This window comes from Hyperolius riggenbachi, chromosome 2, assembly GCF_040937935.1.
Source record: "Hyperolius riggenbachi isolate aHypRig1 chromosome 2, aHypRig1.pri, whole genome shotgun sequence".
Classification (NCBI taxonomy): Eukaryota; Metazoa; Chordata; class Amphibia; order Anura; family Hyperoliidae; genus Hyperolius; species Hyperolius riggenbachi.
Genome location: NC_090647.1, coordinates 45,014,676 through 45,032,718, shown reverse-complemented (window position 1 = coordinate 45,032,718; position 18,043 = coordinate 45,014,676). Strand labels below are relative to the sequence as shown.

Below are 18,043 nucleotides of genomic sequence, written 5' to 3'. Positions count from 1 at the left end.
TATGCTTTCTGCTCCACTTTGAGGGGAGGAAGGAAAAAAATATTCATGCTGCCCAGATGTCATAATGTATACATCTTTTTCTCTCCATAATCCTGTTATGATGTGCTCACAACACCACTATAAAAGATATGGTAGCGAAAATCCTTATTCCCAGGGGTGCAAGCAGCGTGAGTGAGAGTCAATCTCAGAATAAAGCAGATTTATTTCAAAAAGAGGTTCTTATCCAGACAGCACATCTCCCTCATTATAATCCGCTGCCAGATGAAACGCAACTATGCAAGTAAACAACATACAGACGCCGCAAATAAAGTCAAAGTATCAAAGAAACTAATGCGAAGGTAGAAGAAGGCGGAAAGTGGCTAATTCTAATATAAAGCAATGGGAAGCAGGAAATTTGGGCTCTTGGAGGAGGAGTTTGGGAGCTGCCATAGGTGCATAGTAATTTTGGCTATAGGTAAAAATTTGGGTACCGGAGGCATCTGATAAAATAGCAGGCACCAGGTCCGCCCGATATGCAAACTGCAGTTACAAATGGCGGGTTTTTGTGGTGTTGGTGGGGGTTAAAGAGAATCTGTATTGTTAAAATCACACAAAAGTAAACATACCAGTGCGTTAGGGGACATCTCCTATTACCCTCTGACACAATTTCGCCACTCCTCACCACATTAAAAGTAGTCAAAAACAGTTTTAAACAGTTTGTTTATAAACAAACAAAATGGCCACCAAAACAGGAAGTAGGATGATGTACAGTATGTCCACACATAGAAAATACATTCATACACAAGCAGGCTGTATACAGCATTCCTTTTGAATCTCAAGAGATCATTTGTGTGTTTACCTTCTGTCCCCTGCAGCTCTCATGCACTGAATAGTGACAGGCTGTGAGGCTGATTGTTTCTTCCTGCAGACAGCTCTGCCTGTGTCTGTAATTCCTCGGTGTGTGAGCGAGCAACTTTCACAGCCTAATGCTGGGGATACACGGTACGTTTCTGTACCATGTTTCGACCAGCTGATCCGGCCAGCTGATAATATTCAGCTGGCCTGATCAAGCTGCTCGACCCCCGCCCGCTTGATTCCCGCCTGCGGACAATGGCAGGGAATCGAGCGCTGATAAGGAAGCGCCGACGGGGGCGATCGGTAATCGATCCGCGCTGATGCGCCTGGGGTCGATCCGGCGGCTAATCGAGCCGCCGGTCAACCCGCGTATCCCCAGCATAACAGAGAATGATTTTTATCCAGCTCTCTTTCACTGATAAGAGAGCAGAGACGCTGCTGGCTTATGTAAATAACACACACACACACGGGAGTGTGCATAGAGGGGCCTGGAGGGGGGCGTGCATAGCAGATCACACTGAAGAGTTGGCAGCCTTCCAGGCACAGGGCGACAAGTCCGACAGGGGAAAGATACATTGATTTATTACAGAGACGGTGATAGTAGAAAGTGCTGTAGTAAGCCAGAGCACATTAGAATAGGTTTAGGAACTTGTAGGATGGTAGAAAACAGGATGACATTTTTGTTACAGAGTCTCTTTAAGCGTCAGTGAGTGTGTTTTTCAGGTTAAGGCAATGCTTTTTTCTTTTAAGCTTAGGCATCCGTGGTGGTGGAGGCATCGCTGGTGGGGGGTTTAGTGAGGGTTAGGCATAGGAGGTTGTTATGGTTAGGCATCAGGAAGGGAGGGTGAGTTAGGGTTAGGCATCGGCAGAGGGAGGGTTCTCTGTGAGAATAGGGTTAAGCTTAGCTGCAGTGAAATATTGGGGGCTAAGTTACACTGGGGGCTACCTTTACTGGGGTGGGAGGAAGAGGATGCCCTTTGGAATCTCCAGCTGGAGAACATTGTCCCGGCCCTGCACTGGTCCTGTGTTCTTTGCGGAGCTCTGTGTATGTATGTTTGTATTTCAGAAATACAAGAAGTAAATGATATAAATGATACAGCAACACTAATTTCCTTTTTGAACATTTCTTACCAGGCAGAAGCAGCTTGACCTGTGGCACATTGTAGGGCAAAGGGGCACTCCGCAGATGAGCAGACTATTTGTATGGTGGCTCTGGAAAGTGTGTGTGTGGGGGGGAGGAGGGATTATGGAAAGTAAGGTTAACACTAAAGCGTTCCATAAAACGAAAACAAAATCTGTGAGGTCAGCCTCCTTTTAACCTCTAAAGGGTGAACTCGCCCTCTCAGAGGGCTGTTGCTCTGTTGCGAGGCCTGGAAAAATCCCAGGTCCATTTGTGACTGTCTCCGCAGTGTAATTAAAGCGCGGGTTCTGCCTTGGCTGATGTGTATAAATTATCCATATCGGGATTCTGGGTCAGTAGCTTGCACAGGCTCCTCTCCTAAGTGAATCATTTGTCAGGAGATGGTCCGGCTGCTTATTCATGAAAACAGTTCCACTTTCAGACAGACCTCATAGCGTCATGAAGAATAAAGATCACAGCTATGTTACAGGCTCCTAGTCTTCCTTTATAGGCTATAGGTAGACGGCACCATCATCCTGCTAATGGCTCTTCTGCTTCTGCTCTGTACATTTTATAAGCTATGGGCTCACTATACACCATTGGTTCTGGATGTAAGCCTGGCAGAAAGAGATCATTTGCATATTCAGTAGTGATGCATTGTGGGAGACCAGAGTCGTTCACTCAAAATTGAATTATTGCAAATACCATCTGTTTTAAGAAGGCAAACTACACTTAGCATTGCTTTTTAGTAGGAGGGCCCAAGCTACGCCCCTGGGGCTTTTTGGTCTCTTATAGTCCCCTATACTTTCCTGGTGGTTTTGGGTCATCTTCAGCTGCTTGGGTATTCTGCTTTGCGATGTTTTCAGTAAAGCCTCAGCAGGGCGTGGCTGCTAATAGTTACAGTGGTTTTAAGGGAACGACTGTAGAGCAAAGGTGACAGAATCAAATACAAAGTTGTCTGAAATTGTATGCTGGGACCAAGTGGCGAGCCAACCTCAATGTCTAGTGGCCACCCCTCTCCCTTATAAAGATTCCAGGTGTCTAGCAGTGCTCCCTGCCCTATACAATTCCCTGGTGTCTAGTGGTCCTCTCTCCCCTATACAGGTCCTTGGTGTCTAGTGGTCCTTGCTCCACTATACAGTTCCCTAGTGTTTAGTGGCCCTACTCACCAGGGGGTAGGCAAGCAAAATAGGTGCAAAGCATTGGGGGGGAGGGGGGGCAAAGTTTTGCTGGGGGGCCTCATGATTTGCAGTTATTCATGTTTGTTCCTTTTAAACAATGCAAATTGCCCGGCAGTCCTGCTTATCCTGTTCTAATACTTATAGCCATAGCCCCTGTTCCAGGTATGTGATTCAGACACTACCACTGCAAAGGAGATCAGCAGGACTGCCAGGCAACTGGTATTCCTTAAAAAGAAATAAATATTGCAGCTTTCATATGCCTCCCACTTCAGGTTCCCTTTAAGAAAATTCCATGAACTGTGATCATATCAGATCTTGGTGTTTTATGGAGTAGGAGGCATGGAAAATTGGAGTGCACTGAATTGAATCCATTGTTTTAAAACCCTTCAGAAGTCCACTTTGCAATTCTTTTGCAAATTTTAAAACCAGCAGCTTATGAAGATTGCGTTAAAATCTGTCCGTGTGTGGTCGTTACTGCAGCGATGGATAGATACAGTAAAAAACAGTTTACAGAGGCTATATTTTTTTAAAGTGCCAGTTTAACAGAGGCTCCCAATAACTCCAAAATGGGGGTTTCAAACTTTTTTTTTAAGTAAGGGAAAGCTACATCAAAGAAAAATATTCAGGGCAACGCTTAGGAGAGAGCTGATTTGCATGCCCGAGTTGAGTTCTATCTATTTAAGGCTTATATCAAAGGGATTGCAGCGAGGTTGGGGCGGTAACTATGCGGAGCTGTGCAAATACGTGACAGGCAGCGCTGAAGGGAAGCGTTTAAATTTAGCACGATAAAGATCTTAGGCTCAGCTCATTACTCCCCTACAAACAATATCATTAAAAAAAGTGTGATTTTAAGAGGCTTGTAAAATAACTGTGAAGATGTACTAAACACTGGAGAGGCGACGTTGTTGTCTCTCTTCCGACGCTTTACTGTAAGTGTATTCCATGTAGAGTTGAGCTGAAATTTTCGTAATTTCGCATTACTATAATTACGCATGCGAAATTTGCGATTACGATGCGAAATTAGCGTAGTGAAATTGCCATTAAAATCGTAATTGAAAATACCGTAAGCGTAATTTTCAACGTGAAATTTCGCGTTTCGTTCATGCCGTAATTTCGCATTAAACGCTACCGTAATTTCGCGTTAAACCGTAACGCTCCGTATAATATAAAAAAGCCGCCGACTTTAAGGGTTAATAGCAAAGCCCCCTTAAATGCTAAGAGCCTCAAATTTGGAGAATATATTAAGGAGATCAGGAGGAATAAGAGGAAAAATTTTTTTTTCAAAAAGACCTTGTAGTTTTTGAGAAAATCGATGTTAAAGTTTCAAAGGAAAAATGTAAACATTTAAAAACCCGCCGACTTTAACGGTTAATAGCAAAGCCTGCTTAAAGTTTAGGAACACCAAATTCCCAGGGTATATTAAGGGGATCAGTGGGAATAAGAGGAAAAACATTTTTTCAAAAAGACCTTATAGTTTTTGAGAAAATCGATTTTTAAGTTTCAAGGGCGAAAATGTCTTTTAAATGCGGAAAATGTCAGTTTTTTTTGCACAGGTAACAATAGTGTATTATTTTCATAGATTCCCCCAAGTGGGAAGAGTTTTACTTACTTCGTTCTGAGTGTGGGAAATATAAAAAAAAAACGACGTGGGGTCCCCCCTCCCAGACCTCTTTAACCCCTTGTCCCCCATGCAGGCTGGGATAGCCAGAATGCGGAGCACCGGCCGCGTGGGGCTCCGCACCCTGACTATACCAGCCCGCATGGTCCATGGATTGGGGGGTCTCGGAAGGGGAGGGGCAGCCAAGCTTTCCCCTCCCCCTCCGAGCCCTTGTCCAATCCAAGGACAAGGGGCTCTTCTCCACCTCCGATGGGCGGTGGAGGTGGAGGCCGCGATTTCCTGGGTGGGGGGTTCATGGTGGAATCTGGGAGTCCCCTTTAAAAAGGGGTCCCCCAGATGCCCACCCCCCTCCCAGGAGAAATGAGTATAGAGGTACTTGTAGTACCCCTTACCCATTTCCTTTAAGAGTTAAAAGTAAATAAACACACAAACACATAGAAAAAGTATTTTAATTGAACAAAAAACATAACCACGAAAAAAGTCCTTTAATATTCTTAATTAACCATTAATACTTACCTGTCCCTTTAAATAAATGATCCCACGCAATATCCTCGGAAATGTTCTATCAGTTACAATGTAACAAAGTTATTACAATATAACAACTTTGTTACATTGTAACTACGCCGCACCCGACGTCACTCACCGCCGCCGCCGCCACCGCGTCTGCGCTGCAGGACCCGAGCTCTGAAGCTCAGAGCTCTCAAAAGCATCTTTGTATTTGGGCTCCAAGGAGCCCCATTGGTCCTTAGCAGACCAATGGGGTTCCTTCTGATTTGAAGGAACCCCATTGGTCTGCTAAGGACCAATGGGGCTCCTTGGAGCCCAAATACAAAGATGCTTCTCAGAGCTCTGAGCTATATAGCTCAGAGCTCTGTCGGGTCCGTGCAGGACGCTAAGTCCCCGCCGGCTCCGCTGCCCTCCCCGCCTCTCCCACATGTCACCCACATGTCACCCACATGTGGGTGACATGTGGGTGACAGATGTGGGCGGGGTGGACAGCGGGAGCTGCGGGGACTTAGCGTCCTGCACGGACGCGTATGCGGCGGCTGAGCGGCGAGTGGCGTCGGGTGCGGCGTAGTTACAATGTAACAAAGTTGTTACATAATAACTTTGTTACATTGTAACTGATAGAACATTTCCGAGGATATTGCGTGGGATCATTTACTTAAAGGGACAGGTAAGTATTAATGGTTAATTAAGAATATTAAAGGACTTTTTTCGTGGTTATGTTTTTTGTTCAATTAAAATACTTTTTCTATGTGTTTGTGTGTTTATTTACTTTTAACTCTTAAAGGAAATGGGTAAGGGGTACTACAAGTACCTCTATACTCATTTCTCCTGGGAGGGGGGTGGGCATCTGGGGGACCCTTTTTTAAAGGGGACTCCCAGATTCCACCATGAACCCCCCACCCAGGAAATCGCGGCCTCCACCTCCACCGCCCATCGGAGGTGGAGAAGAGCCCCTTGTCCTTGGATTGGACAAGGGCTCGGAGGGGGAGGGGAAAGCTTGGCTGCCCCTCCCCTTCCGAGACCCCCCAATCCATGGACCATGCGGGCTGGTATAGTCAGGGTGCGGAGCCCCACGCGGCCGGTGCTCCGCATTCTGGCTATCCCAGCCTGCATGGGGGACAAGGGGTTAAAGAGGTCTGGGAGGGGGGACCCCACGTCGTTTTTTTTTTATATTTTCCACACTCAGAACGAAGTAAGTAAAACTCTTCCCACTTGGGGGAATCTATGAAAATAATACACTATTGTTACCTGTGCAAAAAAAACTGACATTTTCCGCATTTAAAAGACATTTCCGCCCTTGAAACTTAAAAATCGATTTTCTCAAAAACTATAAGGTCTTTTTTAAAAAAAAAATTTTCCTCTTATTCCCACTGATCCCCTTAATATACCCTGGGAATTTGGTGTTCCTAAACTTTAAGCAGGCTTTGCTATTAACCGTTAAAGTCGGCGGGTTTTTAAATGTTTACATTTTTCCTTTGAAACTTTAACATCGATTTTCTCAAAAACTATAAGGTCTTTTTGAAAAAAAAATTTTTCCTCTTATTCCTCCTGATCTCCTTAATATATTCTCCAAATTTGAGGCTCTTAGCATTTAAGGGGGCTTTGCTATTAACCCTTAAAGTCGGCGGCTTTTTTATATTATACGGAGCGTTACGGTTTAACGCGAAATTACGGTAGCGTTTAATGCGAAATTACGGCATGATACGACTGTAATGCGAAAATTACGCGAAAATTACGCTTACGCGAAATTTCGCGAAATCCTTCTTCATTACGATTATGTACTTACGGCCATAATCGTAATTACACTAATTACGCGAAATTTCGCAAAATCGTAATTAGGTCATTACGCTCATCTCTGATTCCATGGAGGAAAAGGTCTTTGATTCATTTAATGGGTATTTATTTCTATTTATCTATTTGCATGGAAAGATAGCTATTACGCACAGCAATACACTGGTCGTACGTAGACAAAGGAACACGGTAGCCATATATGGTGTTGATGAGCATCAAATTTTAAGTAGTGGCACATTTTGGTTCCTCTGGAACTGGAATGGTAATAACCTGCCAGGCAATGAGCGACTTCCAGCAGCAATTTAATCCAGCTCAACGACACAATTTGTAACCCTACATGTAACAAAGTTTGACATGCAGTGTAGTTACCCATGACACCTTCTCGTGTCCCACCGTGTCGTGTTGGGAGTCCATGCAGTGGATGGCTCTTCACTGGGCAGAGCTCCAGCAAGTGCCTAACCGCAGCATGGGTTCATCCGACAGGAGGTGAATTATCAGCCAAGAATCCATTGACTTTATAGCAGCCGCCGCCTTCCCCCCAGTCCACTTTGATGTGACGGCGGTCAAGTTGCGAATCAACCTGGCCGAGAGCATTGTTGTCTCCTCCTCACTGCCCATTGTGTGCTGCCCCGTCAGCCCTCCTCCCCTCTCCATAGCAACAGTACGCATTGCTGGCATGTACATAATGACCCTGGGTGTTACAATACCTGTCACCGGCGGTCACGTGCGCGCATTCCTGATCGCGCATTGTCTTTTATGATAGCTGGGCGTGTTCCTAGGAGCCGTTGCGCCGCGCGCACGCGTACTGGCGTCCGCGTCAGCGCGCATGCGTGCGCACGTGCGCGCACGCACGCTGGCGCATGCGCGAGGCGCGTCATTCGGCGCCAATTTTGAATGTTGTATTTAAGCAAGCTGCTGGAGAGGCCCAGTGCTGTTTCTTCTGATCAGCTTGGTGCCAGTAGACGCTGGAGCCTTGTATTGATTTATAATTTACCTGTTGCCGACCTTAGCCTGTTCCTGACTTACGATTATCGCCGCCTGTCCTGACCTCAGCTTGTTTATCGATTACGCCTGTCTTCAGCCTGCCCTGACCTCTGCTTGTGACCTCGTCTACGATTGATATCCGCCTGCCCCGACCTCGGCTTGTGACCCCGACTACGTTGCTGCCTTCAGCTCCTGTATCTGACGCACTGCAGTCTCATCTGTTCTCCAACCCACTGTGGGATTTACCTAAGCGCAACCTGGTGGGCACTAGGCAGCGAAGTTCCCACTTCCCCCTCAAGGGGTTGTGGTCCTGCTTCCCCCTCAAGGGGTTGTGGGTGAAGACCCGTGGTCACTTAGACTCTGCGCTTGGGTGGTCCATAAAACACAGTGGGGCGGTCAACAGCCTCCACGTCCAGATCTTCATAACAGCAAGAAACAGCCATAAAGATGTCCACAGGAGGGGCTCCTGCTAATACCACCATGGAGGATCTCTGTCGTTTGGTGTCAGAACTCTCTCTTTCTGTCCGTGAGGCTCAACAAGGTTATGCACGTCTCGAGACTCAAGTACAAGCTATAACTACCAGTCGAGTACAAGCTAGTCCTCCAGTACAACCTGTTCTGCATCCCGTTACCGTTGTTCCTGAAACAAAGATTCCGCTACCTGACAGATTCTCTGGGGATCGCAGCAAGTTCCGCCAGTTCCGCAGTGCTTGCTTATTGTACTTTTCCCTCAAGCCACGGAGCTTCTCTGATGAAACAATTAGGGTGGGCACTATCATCTCACTACTTCAAGATGAACCACAGGCCTGGGCCCTTCGTCTGAGAGATCTACAAAGCCCTCACCTGGCCAGTACAGACTCCTTGTTCAAAGCTCTAGCTGAGGTTTATGATGACCCCCGCCAAGCTGCTTCCGCTGAATCTGCTCTATGTAATCTTACACAAGGGAAAAGACCAGTCGAGGATTATGTAGCGGACTTTCGAAGGTACAGTGTTGACACCGACTGGAACGAGGCTGCACTTAAACATCAATTCCGCCTCGGTTTATCAGGACTACTGAAAGATGAACTAGCTCGAGTCGGCATTCCAGCTACCCTTAACGAACTGGTATCTCTGGTTATCCAGATCGACAGGCGCCTACGGGAACGCAGAGCCGAGAGGGCTGGGGGTCTTCGACCCATGTGGGGGCCAAATAGCTCGTATCTGACATCCAGTCCTCTGTCTCCAGAAGTCTCTACTCCCACTGCAGCTTCGGCTGATGAACCTGAGCCTATGCAGATAGGTCTGGCGAGTCCTGCTCTTTCTAATGAAGAACGTCAACGAAGACGCCAAGCTAATCTCTGCCTTTACTGTGGGGCCTCTGGTCATTTTCTCCGCAACTGCCCTGTCAGGCCCATAGGTGAGGAACAGTCTCCATCCCTTGTTCTAGAGTGTCCTTTGCCTGCTTCTGGGTCTTATGTATCTCTTACTCTGTCGTTGCAGGCGCCAAGAAGAACATTAGAAGTTGACGCAATAGTTGATTCTGGAGCTTGTAGTTGTTTTATCGATTCCACCTTGGCTCATCAATTACAACTTCCTCTAAGAACTAAAACCAAGTCATTAAACATCTGCTTGGCAGATGGTTCAAAGATCAAAGATGGGCCTATAACACAAGAGACTTTACCTACCTTGATCACTACATCCTCCTCCCATTCCGAATATATCATCTTCGATTTGATCACTTCTCCGTTATATCCGGTTATTCTGGGCATGCCATGGTTACAAGCCCACAATCCTATGATCGACTGGCTCTCCGGCAAGATTTCCTTCCACTCTCGCTACTGTTTGCAGGCTTGTTTATCTCCTTCCTCTGCTGTGATGTGTTTGAAACAAGAGATTTTGGAGTTTGTTCCTGAAGTTTATAGAGACTTTGCCGATGTTTTTGATAAGAGGGGAGCTGATGTATTACTCCCGCACAGAATTTATGACTGTCCTGTTGATCTTCTTTCCGGAGCTAAGATCCCGTTTGGACGAATCTACCCGCTAACTGAGCCTGAGCAAGCCACGTTGAAAGCATACATTGATGAAAATCTCCAAAAAGGGTTCATCCGTCACTCCACCTCGCCTGCTGGTGCCGGTATATTTTTTGTAGAAAAGAAAGACCACACCCTCCGTCCTTGCATAGACTATAGAGAACTCAATAAAATAACTGTCAAGAATCGTTATCCTCTGCCACTGTTTCCTGAGATTTTCCAATGCCTCCGTTCTGCTCGAATCTTTTCTAAGTTAGACCTTCGAGGAGCATACAATCTGATCCGCATCCGAGAGGGAGACGAGTGGAAGACTGCCTTTCGAACCAGATACGGTCATTTTGAATATCTTGTAATGCCGTTTGGACTCTGTAATGCTCCTGCCACTTTCCAACACTTCATTAATGATATTTTCAGAGACATTATCGACCAATATATTGTTGTTTATCTTGATGACATCCTTATATTCTCTCAAGACATTTCCGAGCATAGACAACATGTTAAACATGTCTTGACTCGCCTACGCACCCATGGTCTCTATGCCAAACCAGAAAAATGTGTTTTTGAACAAACATCAGTTCACTTCCTGGGACTTGTCATCTCCGCGGAGGGGGTGGCTATGGATCCTAAGAAAGTATCCGCCATCTTGGACTGGCCAGCTCCCATCGACCGTAAAGGAGTTCAGAGGTTCATAGGGTTTGCAAACTTCTATCGAAGATTCATTAAAGACTTCTCTGCTATTGTATCTCCACTGACTCAACTTACCAAAGTCAACTTACCATTCTGTTGGAACCTAGAAGCTCAAGAAGCCTTTGCAAAACTGAAAGACAAATTCATCTCTGCTCCAGTTCTGACTTATCCTGATCCTGCCTTGCCTTTCGTGTTAGAAGTGGATGCCTCTGAAAATGCTATTGGGGCAATCCTGTCTCAACGTAATGATCCTAAAGCTATATTACATCCTGTTGCTTTTTTTTCTCGCAAATTGTTACCGGCTGAGAAGAACTATGACGTAGCTGATCGGGAGTTGCTGTCCATTAAAGCAGCTCTGGAGGAGTGGCGTTATTTGTTGGAAGGGGCCAATAATCCTGTTCTAGTTCTGACCGATCACAAGAATTTAGAATATCTTCGTTCTGCCAAACGCCTCAAACCACGACAAGCTCGATGGGCTCTGTTCTTTTCCAGATTTTACCTACATATAACTTACCAGCCAGGCTCCAGAAATATTAAAGCTGATGCATTATCCAGAATGTTTTCGGAAGAGACTATGCAAAGCAAACCTGAAACTATTCTCCCCTCCAATTGCTTCTTGTTACTACAGTCTGATCTGATAAATACCATCAAAGAAGCCTCTAGCAGTATTGAGCCTTGCAGAAAACTAGGTCTTGCCCGTAAGGAAGGTTTTTTTTTGCATAAGGATAAAATTTTTGTACCTGACCAGGCTAAGATTACTGTGCTGGGCCACTGTCATGACAATTTACTTTCTGGCCATTTTGGCATTACTAAGACCTATGAACTTCTATTAAGAAATTTTTGGTGGCCTAATATGTTTCAGGATTGTAAACAGTATGTGTTATCCTGTCCTGTCTGTGCCCGTTCTAAGTCTTCTAGGGAGAAACCTTGGGGTCTGCTCAAACCCTTACCCATCCCTTCCCGCCCCTGGGGTATGATATCACTAGATTTCATTGTAGAGCTACCTTCCTCTCAGGGGTTTAACTCCATTCTGGTGGTGGTAGATCGCTTGACCAAGATGGGCCATTTTATTCCGATGAAGGGCACTCCTACCGCATTAGAAACGGCTGAGGCGTTTATTAAGGAAATTATTAGATTACATGGGGTACCAGATGATATTGTTTCAGATAGAGGGGTGCAATTTACGTCAAACTTGTGGAAAGAATTATGCAGATGTCTGGATATTCATGTGTCTCTCTCCTCTGGCTATCATCCCCAGTCTAATGGCCAGACGGAGAGAACCAACCAGACTCTAGAACAGTACCTTAGGTGTTTTACTTCTGCCTCACAAGAAAACTGGTCATCCCTGCTGTCTACTGCTGAATTTGCATATAATAATTCTACTCATTCTGCTACCAAGCAATCACCATTTTTTGCTAATTATGGGTTTCACCCCGTTTCTCTACCCAATGTGTTTCCTGAATCGTCTGTTCCTTCTCTACAGGATAGATTGTTATTTTTAAAGGATAATATCAAAAATGTTTCTAATGTTCTGTCTCAGACTCAGGTTAGAACAAAAAGGATTGCTGACAAATCCAGGAGGGAATCTCCTTCGTTTAAACCAGGAGATCTTGTTTGGTTATCTACTTGTAATTTGAAACTGCGGGTCCCATCAAGAAAGCTTAGACCTAGATTTATTGGGCCTTATCCAGTTAAAAGAGTTGTTAATCCTGTGGCTATTGAACTTGTGTTACCTGATACTTTGAAGGTTCATCCTGTCTTTCATGTGTCTTGCTTAAAATTGCATTTTCAGGGTTCCTGTTCCAATCCTCAGTCTCCTCCTCCGCCTCCGGTCCTGGTGGATGGTTGTGAGGAGTTTGAGGTCGAAGCCATTTTAGACTCCAAGATAAGATCTGGCCGATTGTTTTATTTAGTAAAATGGAAGGGTTATGGGGTGGAGGAGAATTCTTGGGAACCTGCTACTGGGATTCATGCTCCTAGGCTAATTAAGAATTTTCACTGTAAATTTCCGTGTAAACCGGCTCCAAAGGGCACCCGGAGGTTGCCCGTGGGGGAGGGGCAATGTTACAATACCTGTCACCGGCGGTCACGTGCGCGCATTCCTACGCGCGCGCGCGATCGCGCATTGTCTTTTATGATAGCTGGGCGTGTTCCTAGGAGCCGTTGCGCCGCGCGCACGCGTACTGGCGTCCGCGTCAGCGCGCATGCGTGCGCACGTGCGCGCACGCACGCTGGCGCATGCGCGAGGCGCGTCATTCGGCGCCAATTTTGAATGTTGTATTTAAGCAAGCTGCTGGAGAGGCCCAGTGCTGTTTCTTCTGATCAGCTTGGTGCCAGTAGACGCTGGAGCCTTGTATTGATTTATAATTTACCTGTTGCCGACCTTAGCCTGTTCCTGACTTACGATTATCGCCGCCTGTCCTGACCTCAGCTTGTTTATCGATTACGCCTGTCTTCAGCCTGCCCTGACCTCTGCTTGTGACCTCGTCTACGATTGATATCCGCCTGCCCCGACCTCGGCTTGTGACCCCGACTACGTTGCTGCCTTCAGCTCCTGTATCTGACGCACTGCAGTCTCATCTGTTCTCCAACCCACTGTGGGATTTACCTAAGCGCAACCTGGTGGGCACTAGGCAGCGAAGTTCCCACTTCCCCCTCAAGGGGTTGTGGTCCTGCTTCCCCCTCAAGGGGTTGTGGGTGAAGACCCGTGGTCACTTAGACTCTGCGCTTGGGTGGTCCATAAAACACAGTGGGGCAGTCAACAGCCTCCACGTCCAGATCTTCATAACACTGGGAGTCAGCTGATCAGCCAATCATGTGGTGTACTCTAGCTTGGATGCTCTGGTGCAATCCTCTTGCTGACAGCTGTAGTAGGACCGAGCTGGAAGTGTATCAGTACATCCTAACAGGAAACAGGCAACACTGCAGGCAGCAGCCTTTGTGTGCGCAGCCTTTAAAGAGCAGAAGCCCATGGTGGTGAGAGGGCAAAGCGAATTAAGTGTCTATAGATGTTACATCAAGCACTGTATATTGATACAAGTAGACTGCTGCGCAGCCAGAAAAGGCACCCATTGTCAGAATCTCATATTAACCCCCTTGGCGGTATGAAAAATCCCGCCAGGGGGCAGCGCAGCAATGTTTTTTTTTTGTTTTTTTTTTTAAATCATGTAGCGAGCCCAGGGCTCGCTACATGATAGCCGCTGCTGAGCGGCATCCCCCCGCCCGCTTCGATCGCCTTCGGCGATCTCCGATCAGGAAATCCCGTTCTATGAACGGGATTTCCTGGAGGGCTTCCCCCAAGCCCTGGAGGGCTTCCTGCCTGGCCCCCATGGCGACGGGGCGGGATGACGTCACCGACGTCACTGACGTCGGGACGTCATTGGGAGTCCCGGGCCACCCCTCGGCGCTGCCTGGCACTGATTGGCCAGGCAGCGCTGGGGTCTGGGGGGGGGGCCGCGCGCCGCAGCAGATAGCGGCGATCGGGCGGGGGCCGGCGGCGATCAGAGTGCTGGCGCAGCTAGCAAAGTGCTAGCTGCGTCCAGCAAAAAAAAAATTATGAAAATCGGCCCAGCAGGGCCTGAGCGGCACCCTCCGGCGGCTTACCCCGTGTCCAGCACGGGGTTACCGCTAAGGAGTTTAATGCAGAGAACTGATCATCCCCCTTGCCCAAATCGTATACAAATATTTGAAATGGTTTGCAGATAAATTGAGTGAATTTCAAGATCCGGGAGTACGGGCAAAATCAAAATTAGATTGTGTACTTTTCAATGTTATTTTTGGAAGTGAGCTGTTTATTCCTACAAGGTTAAAGTGAGATAGTATTGAAGAGATGTTCACATGTTATGTAGTATTGTTGTGTTAGTAAGATCAACCGTCTAAGGTCAAGATATACACTGCTTAAGCTAAGCCTATTTTATACGCAAGATGTTAATCACATAGTGTTCACGCATATCTAATAAGCTAAACAATAAAATACACTTTATTTCAGATTGTATAAAAACAGTTAGGCCCTGAGCCTTGTGTCGGCCATTACCTCTTATAACCATAGGGGGCATCTCTTGTGCCTGCTACTACCACTTATAACCACAAGGGGCCTCTATAGAACTCTATCTAAAAATAAAAAATGAAATCATACCTGTATTTATAGAGATGTTATAAACAATTAAGTCATAGTTTGGAAATTCCCTTATATTATTTCTTGGGAGAAATTCTCTATAAAAAGAGAGTTTTCAGGCTGTATATTTATTCATTGCCTGATGCCCTAGCTGATTGAAACATCCTAGGCCGACGTTTATCCTTCTCACAGACGTGATTCTGAAACCCAAGAGAGGTAATATGCAATTATTCTTGGTGAATTCTTTGACAATTAGTCTATGCAAAAGTTAAGACTTGTCTTTTTAAACTTCAGCAGTTTTTTGAGTTTTAGATAACTTTTTTCTATGCTATAAGTTTTACTATTCAAACGCAATTGCAAGCTTAGAAGCAATTAACAAGCTTTGAAGGATTAAGATATATCTACTTTAAGTTCTTTATATAAGAATAGAACTTCATATAATCATTTTTAAGGATAAAGCTATATTGTGTGTAACATACACTGTTCAATCTCGAGACAACACAATCGATGAAGGATAAAAGCTACAGCAGAATATTTGTTATATTGAAATGAGCTCTTTTAACTAAAGGAACTTTGAAAATGTATTTTTGGATGAAAATGTATTTTTCGGATGATTGACAACAACTGGAGAGATGTATATTCCTGTATATAAATGCTTTATCTATTTTTCTTAACAAGATAATTTTATAAAATTCAACAGCTGAGTGTTGCGTTTTTCTTTCAGAGGTAAAACTGTTAACCTATAAATATTCTGTTTATAGTGAGCACGCACCCACTTCTGTCTAATTTTGGTTATGACGCTTTAAAGACTGGTCCTTTACTGAGTTGGTAATCATTTTAAGCAGATATCGATCAGATATTTGACACCATGAGCCTGTTATTGTGTGCATTAGTTACAACCTGGATGGGCATTTAGGTAGATAATGGGACGGGACTGTGAGCTCACACTATACTGCTGAGACCTATGTAGGTTGAAGTTGTCCTTGCATGCATGAAAATGTACTGTAGATGAGCATCCGCACTGAAGTTACGTCACAAAGTGGAATTATTAACATTGCTGTTTGTCACACTACATGAGAAAACAGTGCATCTCGTAGAGTTTGTGAAATAACATCTGAACTTTACTGGAGCTCCAGAGTTTGTTCTAGATTAGTGTGTTTGGAATGTTACGGTAATGAGTGACACTGAGTGTGTGGCAAATGAGCTGATTTTCACCTAGACACGGCCGTGTTTAATTTTAACCACTTTACCCCCGCGCGTACGTATTTCTCCGCCCCTTTTTCCATCCTTTAAAAACCAGGGACGGAGAAACACGTACTTTCCGCGTTCCCGACGCTGCCCGCGCTCCCGCTCGTAAACACGCCGCCCGCCGCTAGTAAAACCGCCGCCGCCCGCTCGCCCAGAGATCAATGAACGGGAAAATCCATTCCCGTTCGTTGATCTAAGCCCCGCAATGATCAGCTGCTCTCCTATGGGCAGCGCGATCATTGTGAGAAAAAACTCACAATGAGGTCCAGCCTCCTTATTCTTCCTCCAAGCTTCCGGAGGTCGCATTAAAACAAAAAGTTACTGTGGCCATCTTGTGGCCAAATAGTAAACTACACCCTAACATTTTTTAACATACAAATAAATGACTTTTAACACATAAAATTAACTCATTACCTCCCACACTCCCCATTTTTTTTTTTTTTGTAATTAAAAAAAAATTAAAAAATTTACAATTAAAAAAAATACATAAATAGTTACCTTAGGGACTGAACTTTTTAAATATTTATGTCAAGAGGGTATAACACTGTTACTTTATAAACTATGGGCTTGTAATTAGGGATGGACGCAAAACTGAAAAAAATGCACCTTTATTTCCAAATAAAATATTGGCGCCAAACATTGTGATAGGGACATAATTTAAATGGTTTTATAACCGGGACAAAAGGGCAAATACGTTTCATGGGTTTTAATTACAGTAGCATGCATTATTTAAAAACTATAATGGCCGAAAACTGAAAAATAATTATTTTTTTCCCCACATTTTTCCTATTTTCCCATTAAAACACATTTAGAAAAAAATAATTCTTGGCATAATGTCCCACCTAAAGAAAGCCTAATTGGTGGCGAAAAAAACAAGATATAGTTCATTTCATTGCGATAAGTAATAATAAAGTTATAGACGAATGAATGGAAGGAGCGCTGAAAGGTGAAAACTGCTCTGGTGGTCAGGGGGTAAAACCCCTCAGTGGTGAAGTGGTTAAAGGGGGGATAAGGGGATTTTATGTGGCAGTCAAGCAATTTTTTCAATAAAACTGAAGTTTGTGTAGGAGACACCCTTGATTCTTTTGTGGTCTGTACTTAACTTGGCCCAAACAGTATCGTTTGAGGGGTTGAGTACCAATCTCTGCTGGCAATATTTAACATAGGTGTGTACCCAGATTTATATTTCCCATTAATCCTAGCAATAGGTGGAGCGGAGCTGATGGGATCCCTTATTTCTTGAGGTAGGTGGAACTTTACTTCCAGTCACAAAGAAAAAAAAGGGGGAAGGGGTGTGTTGGAGCAAACCAAGAGCCAATATGGGCCTATATGCCCAGGTGCTTTTATTGACAAGTTTACAACTTGTCAATAAAATGCCTTTTAAAGAGAATCTGTATTCTAAAATTCTTACAATAAAAAGCATACCATTATATTCATTATGTTCTCGTGGGCCCCTCTTTGCTGTTTCTGCAACTCCCTGCTGCAATCCTGGCTTGTAATTGCCAGTTTTAGGCTAGGTTTCCATTGCTGCGAATCCGGGCCGATTCCTCGCCCACGAATTCGGATGGATTTTAGCAGCCTATAGAAGTCTATGTAAGTCATCCGAATTTGTGGCCGAGGAAAAATCTGAGGCCCTGCAGCATAATTCTGTGCGGGACTGTCCGAATCTCATAAAATCTCACTTTCACATCGATCATTTTTCCTTTCCCCATCGACCCCCTAAAAAAAATAAAAATTTATCAAACGCAGTTTTCGACACAATTCGATTATAAAAAAGACTTTGAAAGATCAAAGATGAAGTAAAAATTGTAGAGTTGTAAAGTTAATGATAAGCAATCTGATTAGATTGCTTATCATTTTTCCCCTCCGTTGGTGGGCCTGAAAAATCGTTTGCTTTCCATCGCAATGACCAGATGTTTGAAATAAGGAAATTGGATTGTTAATAGC

The 18,043-nt window shown here is 44.9% G+C and overlaps 1 protein-coding gene across 16 annotated transcripts in view; it reads right to left on the bottom strand.

Annotated features, from left to right (window-relative positions):
- TENM4 (teneurin transmembrane protein 4) overlaps positions 1-18,043 on the bottom strand; it is a 1,797,006-nt gene that overhangs the window by 1,586,734 nt on the left and 192,229 nt on the right. The window contains exon 1 of one of the 16 annotated variants that reach the window (XM_068266717.1): positions 14,870-15,083. The exons of the other annotated variants lie outside the window; for them this stretch is intronic. The gene's annotated coding sequence lies outside the window, so the exon portion shown is untranslated. Of the gene's footprint in view, positions 1-14,869; positions 15,084-18,043 lie in introns of those variants that run through there. 16 annotated transcript variants of the gene reach the window in all.